Raw genomic sequence first — 9,020 nt, forward strand, 5'->3', positions numbered from 1 at the left:
GGGAAGCTGGATGGTATAACGTTAACCAAACTGGTTAAAGGGACACACCCTAGTTACGACAGATCGTAGTCATAACGGCCCCAGTACTAAACGGGTTTAACAATAATTGGTCAAAACGGCCCTAAAAAAGTCAAAACGGCCAAAGTTAAAGTCATAACGGCCCTTGAAAAAAGTCAAGACGGCCATACTTTAAAAATGTATTTCATCTACACAAGTGTCGAGAAATGCAGGAGAGTCTTGATGCGTCCTTCAAAATAAGGATATGTGTTGATCATGACGGTATCAAAGATCGGTCTATAGGTCTTTTCAAATACAAGGTCATTTGGTGGTCTTAATTATATTAGTAAATTGGGGAACAGGCCCGCAGCGCCACTAGGAACTCGTTCAGACGATACACACTCACCCGGAAAGCCTAGATGGTCCACTTTACTTACCGTTTATTATTTAGAATATACATTTCCATTCACCTGAAGTATTTTTTGGTAATCCTGGTAATCCTGGTTTTTGTAATACCACAAAATGCATTTTTCGTATTTCATAAAATGGCACGGGCCTCTGAGAAAAAACCGTTGAGGAGACAAGGTCTAATCTATTTTTAGAGGGGATATTTCCATTTCAATGTCACAGACGTTGGTATATACCACGTGACCGTTATCATTTTGGTTCGGTTTGTTTTCTCGTGCACGGTTCGAGCAATCAACATCCGATTTGTTGTTGTTCATTTGTAAGATTTTCCTTCACAGTTCGTGAACATTTTCAGTAACAATAAAGTTCAGACAAGTAAGTGTCTCAATACAAAACGTTACAAAACCCTTAAAACCAATAATTTTGCTAAGTCTTACGATATCTGGAGAGGGGATACAACCAGGACAGAACAGTTGGAACATGTCCAGGAGAGGTGAAAAGGAACGCACCCCAAGTCTGTGAAATTTGTCGTGACGTAGGCATTGTTGTGCTTCGAGTGACATCTACCGGTGACATCAGAATACTAACTTTCAAAATTATTTCAAGCAATTGGGACATGGGGATTCCCATGGTATTTATCGATATAAAACCTGCTTTTTCACTCCATTTGATAAAAACGTGATTTAAGTGTGTTACAGGTTTGTAGATTAACCAAATTATAATTTATTTTCGCTGGATGGAACTAGGGTGTGCGGCTTTAATTAAAACGTCTTGGATGATACAAAAGTAAGGTTTAGTAGGCCTAGAGCCTATTTCAAATAAATGTAAGTTTCAGTTGTAATCCATATTTAGAGAACTAAAAATAAAATAAGGATATTAAATCCGTGACTGAGTACCTTTTAAGCTAATTAGCTCTGTTCGTTTGTTTATACTTATTGTTGCTCCTATATCCAATTGAGGTTGAAGCACGCTGTCCTGGGCACACACTTCAGCTATGTGGACTGTCTAGGATTGAGGGTAAAAGGCACGACGGAGTAGGCTGAGGGGGCTTCGGGGCTTTACCCCCCCCCCCCCCACACACACAATAATTCTGAATAAAAAATATTATTTATAGTAAATCTTAAGGCAGATTTTACTTGCAGAATGCAGAAAATTGCATTTCAGGACATCTAGTTTACAACATTTAACTTCATATACTAATAAAGCAACATCAATGTTATTGAGGAATTTTTAAAAATTAATTGACAAGCTATATATGTATATGCGTGTGTGTGTGCGTGTGTGTGTCGATGTGTGTGTGTGTGTCGCTGTGTGTGTGTGTGTCGCTGTGTGTGGTGTCTGTGTGTGTGCGTGTGTGTCGCTGTGTGTGTGTGTGTCGCTGTGTGTGTGTGTGTGTGTGTCGCTGTGTGTGTGTGTTTGTGTGTGTGTGTGTGTGTGTGTGTACGGTTACAGCTTTAAAACATGCGGAGGTTGTTGTCAAACAAAGCGGGAAATGGTGGCATTATACAACAGAACGGTCCAAACTGGTTATTATACAAATGACATCTGGTTCCCTCTAAATGTGATATATAGTTCCATTTTGTTCGTTGGCATGTGTGTTGTTTTTAGTACATCACGTGTGTTGATCATTCTAGTAAATGTGGGTAGACTGTGCCGGAGATTAAGCTGTCGATCACAACAATTGTTGTCGTTACTGAAAGTCATGGGCGTCGATCGGTGGGGGACAGGGGGGACGTGTCCCCCTCACTTTTCAACGCCGGGGGACAATCTATATAGGTGTTCCTCCCTCCCCCCCCCTCCACTTTTTCGTTTAGCAAAAACAACAACAATACCACCACCAACAAAAACAACAACAGCAACAACAAAAAATAAACAAAAACAAACAAAAATAAAACATTTAACCACTAATGTGCAGCTTTATGATTTTCATTGACATTCCTTTATCACACACACACGTGTGCGCGCAAACACAAACACTAGCACGTCCCCTCCACTTTTAAAGCCGGATTGACGCCCATGCTGAAAGTGACTACGTTCTTTATGTTATCTTGGGACCTGATTCCAAAGTCTTTATGGACGTATGTGGTGCACGACCAGGCGCGGATTCATGATTTTTAAATAGGGGGGTGCCCGAGGGCGCGAAGCGCCCGAGATTCCTAAGGGGGTCCGGGGACATGCTTCCCCGCGAAATTTTGAAATTTAAGTGGCCTGAAACGCGATTTCCTCGCATCTGAGTAACAAAATAGCTATATTAACGTATGTTTTTGGTATTGTCATACTGTTTTTGTTATCTTGAAAATTTCATACACTCTGGTCTCTTCTTTTTTTTAAAGTTAAAGTGGTCATCTCTCCTTCCCATATTAGGCTGGTTTTCCGTTGACTGCGGCTGCCGGAAAATGGGAAGAAATATCGAAACAGTTGTTTCAGTAATATACATTGCTTTGAACAACTAGGCCAATGTGTATCAACAGCCATGGTATGTAATATCTTGCTGCTAATCTGAAAGAGTAGCCCCTGGAGTCGCGGCAGCGAGTTTCCTTTCTCATTGTTTTGTGGTCCTTAACCATATTTCTGACGCTATATAAACGTAAATAAAATGTGTTGAGTATATTGTTAGTACAAATATTAAAGCAGTCAGAAACATGTTTAATATACAGTCAGTAACATTTTATGCAGAAACATATATTTGTTATGTAATTACAATCATTAAAAAGTCTCTGTTGGTCGATACCATCTTAAAAATTGCAGCAAACTCAGGAATGTCCCTTTAAGACGATTTTCATGAACAAAATATAATTTAAAGACTCTTTGGAAATAAGTGCATTTTTGTGTAATTCCACTCTAGTGTATGCTATAGTTAATAAAAAAAAATAACTTGACCCCAAAAATAGGTCCTTGGGCCCCCACTAAATCCGCGCCTGACGACGTTGGGTCAACCGTTTTACTTTATCACGACACTGACGGAATCTTTCGTCATCAACCTTCTGGGGAATCGTGAACAAGAAAGCAATAATTTCATTACTTTAGTCGTCACTGTTATCCGTGTCAATGACTCATTTGGTGATTCCGTCACATTTTTGTGATTTCATCACATTAAAAATATGATTCTGTCACAGTCGTCAGCCTGCATCTGGGATATTATGACAAAAGTCTGTATTATTCCTAGATAGAACACCTAAATTTATTATTAGTTTTCATGTATACATTTAATTACCATAGATATCACGATCTTCATATGAAATAACGATATAAATTGTGACGGAATCAAAACAATCGCCCGCTGACGGTATTTAGAAACTCCAGGATGATTAGAAACACTTCGGTTCTACGGAAATGGATAATCTAAAGAATAAAATACAAGTAATGTTTGATTTCAGTGATCATAAACGGCTCTAACAGTGAAAACAAAAATGCTGTAGTGTTTAAAAACTTGTGTCTGTCCCTTTTTAAATACTTATATAAACGATATCGTCCTCATGTTTGCTAACCTTTGCAGATTCCACGGTACACCGGACAGTTGTCTTTAGCTCACTTTCTGTAATTTCTACAGCACGATGCTTTTCCGTATAGTCCACATTGGAGTTTGTCCACACATTCTGAGTAAAAACATTAAAATAAAATAAAATAAAATAAAATAAAATAAAACATTAACAGTTTAGTAACCATTATACGTTTTTATTGTATAACATTTAGTAAAATATCTTAAAATATCAGTGAAATAAAAGTGTTATCAGTCACTCGGTGACGATAACACATCTTAGAATGAAAATTTCACTATTTCACTCTCAAATGTGTTATCGTCACTGTAGAAAGTGTTGTCTTCACTCTAAGAAAGCCGGAACTATTTTTCTGCTGGCATTTTAAAAATAAAGGTAAATTGTCAAAAGTTATATAATAAATAGAAAATTTCATGTTTTTTGTCAAATATGATTTATATCTCATCTGACTGCAAACTTTACGAGATGAAATATAAATCATATTTGACAAAAACATGAAATATCCTCTATACTGAACAAAAAAAAAAACTTCCGATTTGTACATATAGTATTTGTTGTGTTAAAGAATTCATTGTGTAATGAAATTATATAGGTAGCATTAGCCTTGAGCTGTATTATCAGGATTCATGAATTTTATCGATTATTTTTGCAGTTAATCGTCGACAACGTGAAATTCAATTTGCATGTGCATGCATGGTTCGACATGTCCCGTGTAGTATTCGGTCAATTTGTTTTACTTGTCTTACTGACATTGTTGTCAAGTGAACGAAAACGTTTCAAAATTTGTATAAAAATTAACGTTTTTTTTACATTGTAGCATTTTTAGTATGCCAAGAATACCCAATAATTTACGCGAACGGGCGATTGGCATGCTTGATGCTGGCATGTCGACAGAAGACGTTGCAAGGCATGTTGGGAGTTCTAGTCGAGCGATACGAAATCTTCGCGTAAGATTTCGAACGACAGGAAGCACCAACGACTTGCCACGTCGTGGACGTCCGCGTATTACAACGCGTGGTCAAGACCGCTATATCATGAACACGCATTTGCGCAATCGATTCCAAACTGCCACTGCTACTGCTGCTAACACACCTGGGTTCATAATAACCGAATCAGTGGGCAAACTGTTCGTAATCGTCTGCGGGAGAACGGTTTACATGCACGACGTCCTTACGTCGGATGCGTTTTAACGCAACGTCGTCGTCTAAATCGTCTTAATTAGGCACGTGTACACACTCGTTGGATACGGCGACGCTGGAATACCGTTCTTTTTTCGGATGAATCCAGATTTTCTTTACAACGTGGTGATGGCAGGATGCGCGTCGGCCTCGGTGGCGCAGTGGTTAAGCCATCGGACTACAGGCTGGTAGGTACAGGGTTCGCAGCCCGGTACCGGCTCCAACCCAGAGCGAGTTCTTAAGGGCTCAATGGGTAGGTGTAAGGCCACTACACCCTATTCTCTCTCACTAACGACTAACCAACTAACAACTAACCTGGACAGACAGCCCAGATAGCTGAGGTGTGTGCCCAGGACAGCGTGCTTGAACCTTAATTGGATATAAGCACGAAAATAAGTTCAAAATCAAATCTGCCGTAGGAGAAATGAACGCTATGCTGACTGTTGTGTTCTTGAACGAGATCGTTTCAAGGGTGGGGGTTCTGTCATGGTCTGGGCAGCCATTGCCCGTGGTTATCGTTCACCACTAGTCGTCATTGATGGCTATTTAAATGCTCAACGTTACCGCGATGACATTCTCGCTCATCACGTCATTCTTCTGTTCCATAACAACGCCAACATCTCGATTTTTCAGCATGATAATGCCACCTCTCATACAGCTAGAGACACTGTAAATTTTCTTAGGACAAATAACATTGATTTCATTGATGACTGGCCCGCTAAAAGTCCTGATCTCAACCCCATCGAGCATGTCTGGGATAGTCTGGACAGACGATAGAGGCGTCGTCCCAACCCACCCGCTAACGTCAACGAACTTCGTCAAGCGCTCATTCAGGAATGGAACAATATTCCACAGGCAGAAATCAACACTTTAGTCAATTCTATGCGCCTGCGATGCACTGCAGTGGTCAATTCAAGAGGTGGTCATACCCGTTATTAAGTGTTGTTTTTTTTAACCCCTACCACACATGGTCAAAATTTCTCCCAGTTTCTGTTAACCTATGGCCATGATTTTTGCACCAAACGATGCATCATGGAACACTCTTTAGACGCATATATAACAATTATTCCCCCGATTTGTTTTCATCAAGTTATGTTCAAGCAAAGTTAGCCGGAAGTTTCTTATTTTGTTCAGTATATATACTACTCAAAAGAATTTAAGGGTCAGACGATATTTTCGACATTATTTTCTGAATGTCAATTATATTAGCTACACCATAATGTCACGCATGGTATTGTTCCATTTTGACGAAAGTGGGTCTAAGCAACCCATAAATGAATTAAAATCCACTGTCATTGACACTGTCGACTAGTTCTAATGGCGAAAACATGCTTACATTTGCACGTAAATTAGGGCGAAAGATAAAGGTCTGCTAAGTGCCCATAACTTGCTTTTTCACAAAGCACTTCATTTGCACGCTTTGCACGTGTATTCCATGTTCCCAATGCTGAATTTCCGTATAATTGGAGCTTGCGTTCGTGTACGGTGCACACTCCAAATTCGACAATGGTACGACTTCAACTGACTATCGAAGATCGAGGAAGGGCTATTGCTTGGCTTCAGGATGGCAATACGCAAAGAAATGTTGCTCTGAGACTTGGTGTCAGTCAGAGTGTCGTTGGCCGACTGTGGCAACGGTACCAAGCAACGAATTCTGTTCGAAATCGTCCACGTTCGGGAAGACCCCGAAGCACTACAAATAGAGAGGACCGCTACATCACCAATATGGCTCTACGTCAACGCACAACCACTGCACGCCGATTACGTGACAATCTGCGGACTGCGACTGGAACTCGAGTGTCTGATCAAACCATACGCAATCGTCTGAGAGCCAATAATCTACGCTGCCGTCGCCAGGCTGTTCGACCACCACTCCTACTACGTCACAGAACGGCCAGACGTCACTGGTGCACGCTTCATCTGTGGTGGCAACGTGTTCAGTGGGGTCGAGTGATGTTTACTGACGAGTCCAGGTTTAGTCTCCAGTTCAACGACGGTCGGGTTCGTGTCTACAGACGTCCTGGGGAGTGCTTCGCTGACGTTAACGTTAGACAACGTCACCGTTTCGGTGGTGGCAGCGTCATGGTGTGGGGCGGCATCTCTATCCACCACAGGACCCCCCTCTATGTGGTGGATGGCAATCTGAATGGAATCCGCTATCTGAATGAGATTATCCGGCCGTTGGTTCTCCCAGGCCTTCAGCAGATTGGCGACGGGGCAGTTCTGCAGGATGACAATGCCAGACCCCACCGCGCCAGGGTGGTAACAGACTTTCTCAGACAACAAGGTATCACCAGGATGTAATGTAGGATTGGATATCATTAATGAAAGACCGGCCTCGGTGGCGTCGTGGTTAGGCCATCGGTCTACAGGCTGGTAGGTACTGGGTTCGGATCCCAGTCGAGGCATGGGATTTTTAATCCAGATACCGACTCCAAACCCTGAGTGAGTGCTCCGCAAGGCTCAATGGGTAGGTGTAAACCACTTGCACCGACCAGTGATCTATAACTGGTTCAACAAAGGCCATGGTTTGTACTATCCTGCCTGTGGGAAGCAATAATAAAAGATCCCTTGCTGCTAATCGGAAAGATTAGCCCATGTAGTGGCGACAGCGGGTTTGCTCTCAAAATCTGTGTGGTCCTTAACCATATGTCTGACGCCGTATAACCGTAAGTAAAATGTGTTGAGTGCGTCGTTAAATAAAACATTTCTTTCTTTTCTTTCTACGGCTAAGGTTTGCTGTCACTCTTTGTTGTTAGTATTGGTGTGATTATTTCCATCATTATATTATTCCCAGAATATTAATATATATTTGTATACTAATGAAACCAGATATAGGCTACATACAATATATATATATATATATATATATATATATATATATATATATATATATATATATATATATATATATATATATATATTCACGCATGTATACATACGGACGGACGGACAGACAGAAGGGTGTGAGAGGAAAATAGAACGAGAGAGAGAGAGAGAGAGAGAGAGGGGGGGAGAGAGGGGGGGGGAGAGAGGGGGGCGGAGATAGATTGGTGGAGAGAGGGTTAAGTGAAAGAGAGAGAGAGAGAGAGAGAGAGGCGGGAATGAGAGGGTGGGAGAGAAAAATGGTGGGGAGAGAGAGTGTGTGTGTGGGGGGGGGGAGAGAGAGAGGGGGAGAGAGGGGGGTGGAGATAGATTGGTGGAGAGAGGGTTAAGTGAAAGAGAGAGAGAGAGAGAGAGAGAGAGAGAGGCGGGAATGAGAGGGTGGGAGAGAAAGATGGTGGGGAGAGAGAGTGTGTGGAGAGAGAGAGAGAGAGAGAGAGAGAGAGAGAGAGAGAGAGAGAGAATTATCTCGTCATTGAAGGAACAAACACTTAATGACCCTTAAATAATAGGCCTACCTCATACTCTATACCTCAAAATGTGTACTATTGTTCCACGATCACAAAGAGCACAACCATGTATACCTATCAAAATGATGTCCATAGGCTTGATGTTCAGAATGGCCCAAAGCTTAAAATCGGAAACAATAAACTATTTGAGTTTTATTCTGGATATTATATATCATACCCCACAGAAAAAAAAAAATATGCACATAGATAATTTTAAAAAGCAGATGTAAAATAATTTGAGATATTAATGCATTTGATAAAGTCCGATTTGAAGACATTTAACAATATTTTATTTTTGACTGTTCGGTCTACGTTTACGTGGAATTTACGCACGCACGCATGCACGCACACACACACGCACACATACACACACCATTTTTATCATCACAATATGCTATACACCTAGTTTCATAGGGCATTTTGTCACTGCTTTCACACACACACAGACACACACACACACACACACACACACACACACACACACCATTTTTATCATCACAATATGCTATAAGCCTTGTTTCATAGGGCATTTTGTCATTGCTTTCAAA

This window comes from Gigantopelta aegis, chromosome 10, assembly GCF_016097555.1.
Source record: "Gigantopelta aegis isolate Gae_Host chromosome 10, Gae_host_genome, whole genome shotgun sequence".
Lineage (NCBI taxonomy): Eukaryota > Metazoa > Mollusca > Gastropoda > Neomphalida > Peltospiridae > Gigantopelta > Gigantopelta aegis.